This window comes from Diospyros lotus, chromosome 2 (genome assembly GCF_014633365.1).
Source record: "Diospyros lotus cultivar Yz01 chromosome 2, ASM1463336v1, whole genome shotgun sequence".
Lineage (NCBI taxonomy): Eukaryota > Viridiplantae > Streptophyta > Magnoliopsida > Ericales > Ebenaceae > Diospyros > Diospyros lotus.
Window position 1 is genome coordinate 35,612,699 of NC_068339.1, and position 15,719 is coordinate 35,628,417.

Here is a 15,719-nt window from a genome sequence, read left to right on the forward strand (position 1 = left end):
CCCAATCCTATTGCAAATAACTAAAAACAGAGTTAATTATATCATTCCTCACAAAATGATCAATAATGTAGAAATGATCAAATAACTCTGGCTTTCTTCCAATTTCACTAGGAACCATGAACCTCTCATTTATGTTTGCAAATGGGATATCATCCAAAAATTTGGCCAATTCTTCCTTTTGTTGTGATCTCTTTTCTAATTTGTCACCAATTGAGCATAAATTTTTCTCCATTGACTCTGACAACTTGTTAATAGAATCATTGACAATTGAAAGCTCATTTGAAGAGTTATATGCTCTCATCCTCCTCTTCTTCTTACTCCTACTCTTACTATAATTAGGGATAGTCTCAGTTGATACAGCTTCCTCTCATTGCTCATTTAGATTATTAACCTTCTCCTCCCCTAGTTGTTGTTCTTGATGCTTGTTCAAATCTTGGAGTATTTCAACAGGTGACTGGGTATACTCCCCAATGGCTCTATCTTGTTTCAAAATTTTCACCTAGTCATCATAGTATGGTATGGATTTACCTTTCACATACTTCACATATTTGTTTTTTTATAAATTTAAAATCAAATATTTTAACAAAATTTGAAAAAAAAATTCTAAATAAAATAAATAATAACAAAATTAATAAAATAAAATTCAATAAATTAATCATTACCTTTTCAAACTCGACCCATACCTCCTCACTATCACACTCAATTATCTTAAGACTATCATTCCAACCAAATTCAGTGTTATTCATCAAAGTTTGAAAACAATTGTAGAACCTCTTCTAAGCATCCATCTTTAAAGTGATATGCGGCACAACTTTCAAGTTTGTATGTGGAAAAATGACTTTCAGCCTAACCTGTAGTTTATCCAAGTAACTACCTTCCACTGGTTATCCTACTTGAACCTATGATCTAGACTTAACTTTTTTAACAAATCCAAAAGAGTTCGTTCAACATTTACGTACACCCTCCACTACCTCCTAGACCTAGTGCCTTCTCTATCATCATCAGTATAAGAAGTACCTCAAGATTTTCTTACATTTTTCCCATTAGAATTGTTTGAGTTATCTGTGTTTTCCATCTTTGTTTAAAACAAAGATTAAAGAAACACTTATAAATTTTATGGTTAAAAAATGCAGAAAGATAGAAACAAATAAATTATATTACAAACAAGTCAAAAATTCAAATATGACAAACATAGAATTATAAGAAGAACAATGAATTTTTTTAGTACATGCATAATTTAATTCTATAATTTGAAAATAACAAAACTTATGCAAAAAATTCAATTCTATAGTGCATTACAAAACACTCAACATTTACATAGTACACGAATTTTTTTTTTCAATTCTGCATGTCACACAATACATAATTCATTAAACAATAGAAAAATTACTCAATTCTGCTTAGTTGTGTACTCATTCCATATTTGTTGGGCTTTATGTAATCGCTATGTTGTCCACTCTGTGGTTGGTTCAATAACATTTATACTATCATCAATGTCAGCATTCCAACCATTGTAGTTATCTTTTGCATATTCATCAACTAATGTTCACATCTCCTTATAAATGAAATTTTGTAAAATACAACAAGCAACAATAATTTTGTTCGCTGTTTTGATAGAGTAGTAAGATCCATAGCCTAATATTTTTCAACAAGTCTTTAAACTACTGAAAACTCTTTTAACTACATTGAGAGCTTAGGAATGTCTCCAATTGAAGTACTTCTCATGATTTAAAGGAGGAGGATGTCCACTTTCGAAGGTTTCTAAGTTATATCGGTGGACCTTAAAAGGTGATACAAAACCAGGTCCATTCGTGTAGCTAGAATCAACTAAATAATTTTTTCCTATAAATGTTAAAAAATTAATTAATTAGTTAAATATCTAATAACTTACAAAATTTAAAGATTAGTTTTTACGTAATTTACCAATTGGAACTTTGAAGCCATTAGGTTGTGTTATTACATCTCTTAAAACCTTATTGTCAGCTACTAAACCTTCCCATCCTGGGTAAACGTTCACAAACTTGCCAAATCTATCAATTACTCCAAGAACATTGGTAGAAATTTCTCCTTTTCTATTTCTATAACAAGTCTTTTTATCTTCAAATACTGTTACTTTAATATGGGTGCCATTAATGAGTAACTTCAAAGCTAATTCAAAATTACTATATATAAAGGATTACCTCAAAAGACTTCCAAGGTATTTCCAAGCAGTTTGTTGATACTGGTTCAGGATCCACAATCATCATTGGGTAAAGTTTTAAGATGGCGAACAAAACTTTATGAAAAACCTTACTAATCGTTTGCTCTGATCTAGTTCAATTAGTGCTTTGGTATCTATTTTTCATACAATGCACACAAATATTGAGAAAAACAGCCACCATCTTTTCTACCCTAGCTTCACCTCAACAAAAAGTTCTAGTATCCATTCTTATAGTGTATATTGCAATTTTGTCATTATGGAGCAACTTGTTAAGTTGTTCCATTTGTGACCTCATTCTGATGTAAATTAGATCTCTAATAGGATTTCCTACCTTACAAGAGGTAGGTTCATCCAAATTAAGTTCTGATACTTTTGTAATAGCTACAACACTTGTTATAGATCTAAACAACCAACATATTACAGTATCAACCATAACAATCCCTTAGGATCATCATCAATGTCCTAAGAATCCTCGTCCCATTCAATGTCAAACTCCTCAAGATCCATATTATCCATTATGACTACAAATGAAAAAAAAAATAGTAAATAAGAACTTCTATGCAAAGAACATTATTTTTCAACACATAAATGATTATTCTTAAACAATCAAATTGTTGTGCGGTGCCTTAAAATTCTCCTAAGTCTCAAAGCAATTTTCAAGTTCATTTTTCCCCAGACAGTCTCCGAGACAGAAGCCTTCTAGATCCCCGATGGGTCCCCTAAGATCGACATAACATTCAGCATTTTTGCCCAAATCCAAGGACACCCTTTAGGGTCTCCCAGACCGAAGCCATCTGGTGGCTTGAAGCCCATTTCAAGACCACCCAAAGATAGCCATTGGGGTGTCTAACCCCAACAACTTCTCTAGAGCCTCCAGCCATTTTAAGGCATTTCTCGAAAAAGTCTTCCGGCTCAACTATGGGTCCCACCACTTCGTCCAAAAATACTTGCCTCTTCGAAGGCAAAGAGACCTTTTTGGATCTTTTGGGTCCACAGACCCCCTGGACTCATTTCATACCTCTGTCCCGACACTCAATCACTCTCTATAAAACCCATCCAGAAACACAAATATCCCTTCGAGACATGTAATAAACATACACTTGCATCATATATCATACTTTGGGCATACTTCGGACTATTATCTGACTTTGGCATCGAGGGCCCACATGGGGAAGTCTTTCGCGTGCCTTTCTGAATTTCATTTGTGGCCATAGGTTAAGTCCAAGCTTAGCTCACCCGAAGGATTGGAAGTCGTGTCTCTCGAAGGCCCATCGGGATCCCTTCCTCTTGACTCCCTGAAGGCCCATCCAAGCAGCACATCTAGAAGTCCTCGAGGACCCATCTAGGTTCCTGCCTCATCAGATTTTGGCCCCGATTGTGGGTGAAGGACCCTGCTCTGGTTGATCCCAAGCCAAATAAATTTAATTGTTGTAGTTAGGCAATAATAATTTGGCGCCATCTATGTGAATCGAGCAAAAATCCATCTCTTAGATACCACCATAAGGGTCAGTTGTGTGGAGATGCAGTGCTCCCACTTCATCCTACAATACCTCCTAATGAGCCACGCTCTGAATCCTTAAAGAAGGCATTGGGGAGCTTGTTGCAAGGTTTTTCTCCTGCTATTATGTGCATTCCAAGGTTCTTATCTTGTTATTACACCGACCCTTGGGAGAAGAATGCACCTCCACATCTTGTATCTCTGCTAGATGTCCACATTGTTCATCAAAGTAGGGATTCAGACTAGGCAAGTGGGAAGTGAGGATGAACCCCCTGAGGATATCTGAAGGCCAAGTTTGGGAGATTGTCTCTTCCCAAACTTGTATTTGATGATGGGGTCATCCTCCCTAACAATGCTAACATCTGTGGAGGAGCATTGTTATGAAGAATGTGAAGACCTCTTTTGCAAGAAAATACCTCTTGGGATGCCTCTACTAGAGCGTTCTATGAACCCAAGAGACAACCCCTCTGGTATGCTAGTTCCCTCAGATAAGTTCCTTCCATGCCAGATGAGGCGTCTCCCCGAACTTCCCAACTTCCTTAGATATTTTTTTCAAGTTTAGGGAGATTCCAACGTAGTGGGGTAGGTAGGAGTTGGTAAAGCTTCATGAAGTATCGATGAGAGGAGATTAATTATCAACACCTTCTGCAATAGGCCCGCATAAGCTAAACCGTCGACCTAAGAAGATAACTCTGCAGTAGCATTTTTCTGTAACCACTCTGTAACATCCCAAAATTTTGGAGATAAATAATAATTATTAAGTTATGGTATTTGAGGTCTGTGTTGAGTATTTGAGGATTTAAGGGAGATAAATAATAGTAAAAATAATAATAGTCGTAATAATAGTGATGATAATAGTAACAAAGATAATAATAGAGATAATAATAATGATAGTAGTAATAATAATAATAATAATCAAATTAAATTTAATTAATATATATGTATGTATGTAAATGCGTAAGGCCCATGCATGCTATAGGGGACCGTTTTCTCTAAAATCAAAGAAGAAAGGCAGAGGGAGGGGGAGAGTAGAAGGGAGAGATCGGGAGAGAGGTGGAGGCCAGCCGACAGTTGGCTTGGAACAGCGACGACGAGCGGTGGCCTGAAGCTGAAGTGACGAGCGGTGGCCATGGCGGTGCACCGAAGGAGGTCGAACAAAGCTAGAGAGGCGACGATGAAGCTGGGTGGCTGAACAGCGGGCACAGCGGTGACAGTGGAGGCCAAGCAATTGTCAAAGACGCTGCAGCGGCAGCAATAGCAGGTGGGTGCGCATAGGGGAGTCGGGCTGTGACTGGTCGTGGCTGAGGCGACCGGGGGCGACAGTTGCTAGGCGATCGGCGGTGGTCGTTGGTGGAGAAGCCAGGCAGGGACGAGTGGCCGCTGGTACGTGCACAGGGAAGAAGGTGCGGGGAAGAAGAAGAAGAAGGAGGAGGAGGAGGAGGATGAGAAGAAAATGAAATAAAAGAAAAAGAAGAAAGGAAAAATATGAGAAAAATAAAGGGGGTTTTGGGATTGTTTTGGCGTGAAAAGTGACCAGGTACATGACTAAAAATTATTAAAAGTGTTATATGTTCAAGAATTTTATAAGGATAAACTATTCATATTACACGGTTAGATTTACTTAATGTAAGCTACGATTTTATTAACCGCTATTAAATGTTTTACTTCGTAGCGGGAGTGCGAAAATGGCAAGAATCAACCGAATAGAGGCAAGCTCCTAACCCTCCCCTTATGTTCCTGATTTCCTATACAAGTCTCCATTGTTTTTTATATTTTATACCCACTCTTACTGTAACTTGGTTCCACGCACCAATAATGAAAATCCGCGTGGAAACCACTCAATGACTTGTACTTTATTAATGGGTTCATTGTCGATGGAGTGAGTTAAGTAAGTGGTTTCTTGGTGTCCTTGCTTACGTCTATCACGGGGCTTTGTTTCGCTCCTCTTTCTTTGAAAATGATGTTGCACCTGGTTGGGTTAGGATCCAGATGGGTATGTGTGTGCTGGTTGTGGGTCTTGGGTCTTTGAGTGTGATGTTATTATTTATTTAATTATAGTGGATGTTGACAGTGTGTGTCGGGGTTGGGTTGTATTCATTGGGGAGACACGCGTTGTGTGTGATGGGGTGTGTGAGCATTGGCATGACCCGGTTGGTCTAAGAGCCAATTTGGGTACTCTAGGTGAGCATATGCATTTAGTGCATTTTGCATGTGTGTGTTCCTATATGGGCGTAGCATGGCTTGACGCTTGGTTTATGGGGGCTTTGCCATCACGTTTATGCTACAAAAGCCATTACATTTCTTATGTGTTGCATTGCATGGTTCTAGTGCGCACAATTATTATTAATACTATTATTCCGAGCAGTAGTACCGTGCCGGTCTGGGTGTCGAGAGTACCAGCTCGGGGGAGCTTCGGCTCAGGCTAGGTGGGGGGAGTATTGACTCAAGGGAGCTTCAGCTTGATTTTTATACTAGCTCGGGGGAAGCCCTAGGGAAGACGCTTAAACTAGCTTGGGAAGGTCTTGAGGGAAGACCTGATTGGACATGGGGATCTGCATGCTTAATTTGCGAGCGGAGGGACCGTTCAGGGAAGGCTTAGGATCTTGTGCTGGAGTATAGAGTATCGGAAGCTTGGAATTTAGTGCGGGAGCTTAGAATATTTATTGCTTCCCAGTTCATGGCAATGACAGGTTTGTTAGAGACTTGGGTGCCGGTGTCTTCTATGTGGGCCCTAAGGACCATTGTGTGCTTGTTTATTTATGCGGTTTCTATTTGACTTATGTCTCACGCTATGCATGTGTATGTCTTGGGCACGGGAGGTGCAGGTTGTTGCTTGTTTTATACGTGATGTGCGAGTGGTTTGGGGATATATCTTTAGTTATACTAGCCTTGTTTCTTGTTATGCTTGCTGAGTCTTGTGACTCACCATTTGCTTTCCATCATTCCAAGTAAGAGAATAGCCTGAGAGGCTAGTACATCTAGTGGGGTGGGGCCCGGATCGTCGAGCTATGGTAACATGTGTAGAGTTCTCCCGAAACTAGGTCCTGGGTGTCGTTGTGCTTGGTCAGGGTAATGCTTTTACGTTTTTGAGATAGGAGTATGTTATATAAGCCCGGGTGGGCTCTTGTTGTGAACGGTTATGTAAGGATGGTTATTAAATGTTATGTGATAAAAAGGTTATGGTTTAAATGAGGATTGTGTGTGAGTTTTGGCTTGTGTTATTGTTCGGTATCATCCAAATAATGACTCTTTCACGGATCCTCTATACATTGTAGGGGCTCCGGGAGGCGGGCCGTTACACACTCATGGACCGATCTCCTTCCCCTTTTGTCGGAAGGTGTTTGGCATTCTGCCTTGACTCACTCAAGCCTCGCGATCAGGTGAGACGAGAGTTTCTCATGACCTTTCACTATATTCCAGAGGCAAGGGATTGTTGTAAGCGCCTGTAATGTTATATTGATCGCTTCAGAAATGCCATATCAAAAGATGCAGAACCAAGTTATTCTAGGTCGTAGATCAGATATCACCAACTTGCAAACACAAGCTACCAAGTAAAGACATTACTAACTAACTTCTTGTAAATCACAGATGTAGGTATCTATATTAAACTGCTCAAACAAAATGATCCTATAATGTAAAAGATATATGCCTGTATCCTTTGTTTTACAGCATTTCAGGGAAAGGCTAAGAATTGAACTGGGGAGCTAAGAGGATGGAAACCCTTTGGCTCAGCCTACTGTACATCTCCTGTAATCCCAAGTTTAGAATCAGACAGATATGAATAAACAAGATTTTCGAATAGATGAATTCTTGTAACATCACGAATTATCTGAATAACCGTCTGTCGAAGGCAAACTCTAAGAACAAACGTAGGAAAAGATCCGAACCACTAAAGCAAAAACACCGAAACCCCGATTATCAGAAAATTACATCCTTATCCTTCATATGTCGGGCCACAAGAGTTGTGCCCTCACACACTACAAAAAAAATACATTTTAGTGACATAATTTTTCTGTTGCTAATTAGAGACGGCTCAGCGACGGATATTTCGTCGCTAATTTTTTTTTATTTTTTAAATTTAGCGACGAAATATACCATCACTAATTAATTTTTAATATTTTTTTATTAAATTTTTAAATTTAGCGACAAAAAATTTCGTAGCTAAAGAATTAAATTTTTTTGCATAAAATTAAATTTATTTAGCGACGAAATATTCCCATCGCTAAATAATTGAAAAAATTAAATTAAAATTAAAATTATTTAGCAACATAATATTCCTCACTAAATAATTAAAAAATTAAATAAAAATTAAAATTATTTAGCAACCAAATATTCCCGTGGCTAAATATTTAAAATAAATAAATAAAAATTAAAATTATTTAGCGACGAAATATTCCGTCTCTAAATATTTAAAAAAATTAAATTAAAATTAAAATTAAAATTATTTTAGTGATGGGCAAACCCATCACTAAATATCTTTGCGTTTTGTGACGAGTAGAGCCGTCATTAAACAAAATGTTTAGCGACGAGCAGTTCCATTACCAACCCCCACGTGCCCCCCCTTTCCCAAATGCACCCTCCACCCCCTTTTGAATTTTTCTGCCCCCACTTTCCCCTCCCCTATAAATCCCTCATTCTTCGCCCCTAGACACTCTTTTTCTCATTTCTTTCCTCTTTCTCCTCGCCCTCTCTGCACTCCCAATTTCACATTCAAAATTTTATTTAATTTTTTTTGTTGTAGAGTTTTTATTTATAAATGAGTATCACCAAAATTTATATGGTATTTTTTTTTCTTTGTGCATTATATTTTTAGTATTTTTTTTATTTTAAATTTTAAATGCTTCTTTGAATATTTTTTAGATAAAAAATATCCATGTTATTCATATTTATTGCATGTATATTATTATTTATTTTACATTTATATAGTTGCATATTATGTATATATTATTGTGTTATGTATATATTATTAATTATTTAAACAAGATAAAAAATTAGAAATAAAAAATTATTATCTCAATTTTTTTCAATAAAAAATAAAATGAATAATAATATACATAAAAAATTATTAATTATATAAATAAATTTTTAATTTCTATTCAATTAATTAAAATAAATTTTTAATTATATAAATTTTATTTATATAATTTATATTTTTAATATATATTAATTATTTAAGTTTAAAAATTTAGTTTTTTATTTATTTATTAAAAAATATTATAGATTTTTTAATTTAAGTTTAATTTTATTTATTTTTTATTAAAAAATTATTTTTTTATTTTTTAATTTACCAACGGGGTTATACCAATCCCTGATTTAGCGACGAGTATACCCCCGTTGCTAATCTGAAGTAGCAATGGGGTTATTCCCGTCGCTGATCAACAATGGGTCTGCCGTCACTGATCAAAGATAGGGTGTTCCGTCGCTGATTTCGTCACTAAATAATATTGTCACTAAATTTTGTAACTAAATTTTAGCGACGCTTGTTTTAGTGACAGATTTTTTTCGTCACTAAATCAATCACTAAATTTTTTAGCGATGTATTTTCTTGTTTTAGTGACGAATTCTCCCGTCACTAAATTACAGATTTTTTGTAGTGACACATCTAACGGAAATAGGCAAGCATCCTGCCAAATCGCTTCGATAAAACCTTATCATAGTGGAAGTAGGCATCTCGTCGAACCGCTTCAACAAAACTTTATGATTGCGAAAGTAGGCACTCCGCCGAACTACTTCAACAAAACTTTATAAAAGCGAAAGTAGGCAACGTGCCAAACTACTTCGACAAAATATTGGTATTCTAATCAAGAACGTAAGTGGCATAGGAAAATTTCCACCAAACTACGTCACCAAAATAGAGCGCCCATTGGAGCGCTCCGTGCCATTAGGGTCCTTATCCTCTCCACCCAAAATTCTATTACGAGCCCAAAACTCTCACATCTCAGACAGTCCCATCATTTTTGGACGCAAAGACTAGGGTTACTCCCTTAAACGACAGCTCCACTAGTCCTATGTATCGACGCACCAATTGGTGGAAGGAATGGAGTCATAAGAAATTATTTTTTCTCTATACAGGTCCACTGGTACTTACCCCTTCTATTGCACTAGGGCACCTCGAACCGTGTACCACTCCTCGCGGTCAGACCTTTCCATAAAAGGATTGGCGAGTAAAAGGCGGTCGATGGACTTGGGCACAAGTCTCACCCTTAGTTGCAAGTGGCGGTAGTAGTACTCGTTGATGATGTCAAATGCAGGACGTGTCATGCCTTCCCTATTGCCCCGACAAGTATATCGTTTCTTCCAAAAGTACTTCATTATCTCTTTCATCCTTTCCATAAATTCACATATATAATTGATTGATTCAACCTTTACGAGTTGGAAAAGAGAAGCATTCCCTATCTGGGGAGCTAGATTATCTTTATATGCCAATAGGCACACAAGTATCAGGACCTCGCTCCAAGAGAGGACACATTTCCGATGGTAACAATTAAATTATTTTCCTACTTTCTTCTTGTTCATGCTCCATACATTCATATAGCTCATGCGCATAATAGGGTCCTAATGGATCATCCAAATGCCAAATCCAAAAGAATGCTCATTGTATTCATATTTGTTTAAGTTCTCAAAATACAAAAAGAATAATGATCCCTAAAAAGTAAAAAATGATAAGGGGGCAACAATAAATCTTTCCTAAATTGAAGCCCTAGGAAACCTATCCTCTTGACTAGGAGCCCCCTTTGTAAAATCCAAATTAGTGAATTCTATGTCTTCCAGGGCACCTATTGCCTCCATCCTTTGAGAAGTCCCTGTGTCAGTTGGCGTGTCCGACTCTAGGACATATGGGCTCCATGGACTGGCAGGCTTATCAAGATCCTTCGCCTTTTCATTCAAAAATGCCTTAAGTAATATAGGATCAGGGTCCCCAAATAAGTGTCAGCCATGGATATCCCCTATCTTATCACTCGTGAAGATGACATCTGAAAAGTCAATGTCCGAGGCTAAGTAAAATCCATACTTCATGAAGCCTGAAGCATATCTTTCTTTCTCCTCATAGCACAGCCGGGACAATCGATACTTCTTAACTATTTTGGCCTTGATGGCCTCAATACTCATTCCCTCGAGCTGATCAGATAACTCATCAGCCCTCATTTTCTCTTCCAAAAATTGGGAGTGAGCATCGTCTCTTTCTTGTAAGGCTCGCTTTAGTTTAGAAAATAGCTTAGAATTAGCCCCTGATAGTTATGCCTCAGTTTTCCTAAGATGCTCCACATCTCCCTTTAAGGAGTCATTCTCCTTCTTCACCTCCTCCACCTCTCATGTTCCTTAAGGTCCCTGATTTCGTGCTCCAAGTCCCTCATTTTATCCTATAGGCGTTGAGCACGGTGAACCATCACGTCTTTGTCTTCCTGGGCCTTGAGCAGGTTAGTCAGGACTTTGCTGTGGCCATCGCCTGGCATTAAATTCCTTGATAAGAAAAAGTCCTAATATCATAAGTTGTAATAAGCATTAGGGAAATGTCAAAAGAAAAATTCAAAGTGCTCCATACCTTAGTTAAATATTGTTCTGCCATGTCAAGTTGGCTCAACATGTCCCCTGGGTACCTCGCCTCATCCCATGGCATTATCGAGGTATACATCAACCTCACTACAACGCCTGACTCCAAAATAATATATGTATCTAGGAGCCTTGTGTGGGTCAAAAACTCTCACCCCTCTATTTGTTGGCGCCTTGCATACGCCACTCCCTAATAGATGGGACCTAGGTTGGGAAACAAGGGTGAATGTGCCCTAGTCTTTGAAGCCAACATTTTTCTTCCAAGTCGTTTTGTTGGTTCTGGAAAAGGTAAATTGCTAATGGCCCAATTTTAGCCATAATGCCTCTCTAGTTTCGCTTGAGCCTCAGCATTTTCCTTAGCCTGCCATTCATCTTGTATAGCGCTATAGCCGCTTGGGCCCCTGGGCTTAATGGTGATGGCTTTAGAATCACTCCCTCCTCAATAGCCCTGTTAGCATGTGGGGGGGATGGCGAGAGGTCCACAGTAGAGAAATTGAAAAAAATCCTCAAAAAGTGGGTCCATGGAAATTTTTGTCGAGCTAGGACCCTCTTCATCTATCTTGGCCCTTTTACTCCTCCGGGCTTCTAAAGATTCCTCTCCCCTAGCCTCTCCTAAAAATGGGGCTAAGGTAGCCAACAGTCATGTCATTTGAAGGGCCTCTTGCACCTGTCGTTCTGATTCCCATTGCTTGGCATGTGTTGCTCTCTGAAGCTGCCTCATCTCTGCACATCCAATCAAATCATCAGTGCAATTATTGAATATCAAAAACCTTTAAATCCCCAAGTAAAAAGATAAGGCTTAGGGTGAGCACCCCTAAGGCCTGACTCTCTCTCAAGCTTTTCTTCCTCATCTCCAGCCACATTCGAGTCCCCTGTAATATCCACCTCTTTGTCATCTCCCTCACATTCCTCCCTTCTCCCTCTCTCATTATCATCTGATGAAGAGGGTGAGGACACCTCCGTTTGAGTTTGAATAGGTTTTGAAGGACCAATGCCATTGCCCTCTTCAATAACCATCCATCTAGGCTCAATAATAAGTGTATCATGTATTAAATTCGATAAGATTACTGAGTCTCTTTTGATCAATTTATTGATATCATCTTGGTGATCCTTCACTAATGAATCTACTTTCGCCTAATCGCACCTTGCGCTTCTTAATCTCTCAGTACGCTAATATCATGACAACCCCTAGTGTCCCACAGGTGGTGTGGCCACTATCCATCTAGTCTCAAAATCATCTATCTTTTGAGGTCCATCTCTTAATAATTTAATCCTAAAATACGTACACTGGAGGGACACAAATTCTTTCTCCCTTCTTAATGTGAGCGCGATAAAAGTAGCACAATAAAGACGTCTTCGGTTTCACCTCCTACTCCTTGCACAAAACAAAAAATTCCCCCAGCCCAGCCCAGCCATTCAGATGCAACTGGGATGGCACTAATATTTTCTCCCTTAAAAATTGCATCCCAAATGGATGTAAGGGAATCCTAAGTCCTGCTCGCAAACTATCTAAATGTATTGCTACATTTCCTCCCCTAGAAGTAGCAGTAACCTCTTATCTCCTATGACCCCTTAGTTTCCATGACTCGGGGACACGGAATAATCGGGCAAGATCTTTAGCGTGTTTTCCTTTCACAACCGAGGGTTTCATCCATAAGGAGATGATAGTATTAGTAGGAGGTTGTTTGAAATCCATTTTACCTCGAAGTTGAATTTTTCAGCAAAGAGTGAATGTTCCAGAGAAGTAGAAAACTCCCAAGGCCGTGGAAAGATCTTTGGGATGACAAGGAGTCTTTGGGAGCTTTGGATGACTTAGGTTCTTTGGGGTAAAAGTGTGGCCCATTCGAGACCACCATCTATTTATAATCATAGCCTTCGGTAGGCTAAGCATCATGAGTCCCTCAAAGACTCTCCCCCGATGAGCCATCAGGCACCCACTTATATTTTACTCTTCCTTTCTTCTTTCAACCCAAGACAAGAGTGGGGAGCTATTGTTATGGGGTGCTCTAAAATTCTCCTAAGTCTCAAAGCAATTTCGAAGTTCATTCTTCCCCAAATAATCTCCAGGATAGAAGCCTCCCAGACCTCCGATGGGTTTCTTGGGATTAGCCTAGCATGTATCATTTTTGCCCAAGTCCAAGGACATCCTTCGGGGTCTCCCCGACCAAAGCCATCCGGTGGCTCGAAACCCCCTTTGGGGCCACCTAGAGATAGCCATTGGGGTGTTCCACCCCGAAGACTTCTTTAGGCCTTTTGACCTCCTTATGGCAGTCCCTGGAAGAGTCTTCCGGCTCAACCGTGGGTCCCACTACCTCATCTATAAATACTTGCCTCTTCGAAGGCAAAAAGACCTTTTTTGATCTTTTGGCTCCACGGACCCCCTAGACTAATTTCATACCTTTGTCTCAACACTCAATCTCTCACTCTAAAACCCATATGGAAACACAGATATCCTTTCAGGACATGTAATAGGCATACACTTACATCATATATCATACTTCGGGCATTCTAACTTTGGCATCAGAGGGCCCTTATGGGGGAGTCGCCCGCGTACCTTTCTGACTTTCATTTGTGGCTGGAAGTTAAGTCCAAGCTTAGCTCACTCGAAGGATTGGAAGCCTTGTCTCTCGAAGACCCATCGAGATCCCTTCCTCTTAACTCTCCAAGAGCCCATTCGAGTAGCACATCTGATGAGAATATAAAATGTCATATTTTACTCTCTTAATATTTAGTATTTTATATTTATTTTGTGCCTAAATGTCCTCATTATTCTTATATTTTGATTTAGGAAGTAAAATGAGGCATTAAATGAAAAACGGAGGTAATTAAGCGATTTTAGGCAGTTTTGACATTATTTCGTAATCCGGGCATAACTCTCTCATCCATGCTCCGATTGAGATGATTAAAGATGCTACGAAAATTCAAGAAAAAGATCTACAACTTTTATATTTTGTGTTTTGAGAGATTTTGGATGCATCAAGAACAAAATTAGGCTTGAAGTTACTGCAATTGCACAGTTGAAAAAAAATCCGTGAATAATGGGCTATGCACATGATTTATATATTAATTATGAAGTAATTGAAAAGCAGCATCCGTGAGAAGTTAAAGTCCATAAAGCAATTGCAGATGTCATGGAGAAATTGGGGGCTCACTTATATATTATATTATAAAGTAAAAAGGGCTAATTGAAAGCAACAAATTGAAGACTCAAAAGAGGCTGCGTGCACTTGGAAACAAGGGGGGCAATGAAATAATTGGAGGCCATGCTTTATATAAGGCAAGAAGAAGTGGAGTAGAACTTCAATTAAATAATAATTCAATTGGCAACGGAATTTGAAGGCCCGGGTAGCGCCCCATGCATAGCCAATTGAATTGAAGGCCCATGGAGGAAATTGGAGTCTAGGGCAGCCGCATGAGACACCTATATAAATAATATATTAAAAGATTGGAAAAGGGGGGGGGGGGGGGGGGGGGGGGGGGGAATTGGAGTCGGCTGGAACGGAATTGAAGAGCAGGCGAACGAAGGAAGGAGAACGAAGCAGAAGGAGGTGCACAGAAGGAAGGAGAACGAAGCAGCGGCTTGGGAATTCTCTTTTCCCTTTTCTTTTCATAATTCTCTTTTGAGTTTTTATCGTGACTCTGCATGACTAATTTTTTATACTTAATTTAAGAAAATGAAAACCTCATAATCAATAAAAGTGTGAGATCTAATCTACTTTTATCATTCAATTATACTTTAATTATCGGATATTCTTCTGTACCTATTTTCATGATTCTTTCGTTTAATTACTAGGAGATCTACTAGTCTATTATTCGTTGCAATCTATTGCTAAATTAGATATTAAATCTATAATTGTTTGATCCCTTTAATTTATGAATCAAATAAGATTTAATGATTTGTCAGAAATTATTAGATTTTGTGAAGAACGCTCAACTAAATTAAATGCAACCACTTGTGCTTATGTTGTTTAGTTTCATCAATCTCTCTAATTCTTAAGTCTGCTACTAGATTAAACTTTTAGCGTTTGTCTTGGGTTATTTAGTAATTAGGGTTGATTAATTCGCTTGTTTTTTAATTAACGATGACTAAGGAGAGATAAAAAAATAATTCTAACGGTAAATATTCAGAGTGTGAATTGATATATATTTGTATCAATGATTAGTTATAAGATTCCGATGGTGGATGTTGACTTAAATCGAGATTTGTTCTTTGATTGATTTTGATATTTCAATTTAAGTTGTTCCTTAATCGTTTTTCTTAAAATTATTTTCATTATACTAAAACCCCATCATTGTTCGCATAGTATAAAACTAGGTTAGATACTTTTCATTGGAATAATCCTTACTCGCATTACTATATATATTTTTAGAAGTATAAATTTTATTTTTAGTTGCCTGCGATAACACACTAACATCTAGAAGCCCCCGATGACCCATCTAAGTTCTTGCCTAATCGGGTTCAGACCCCGA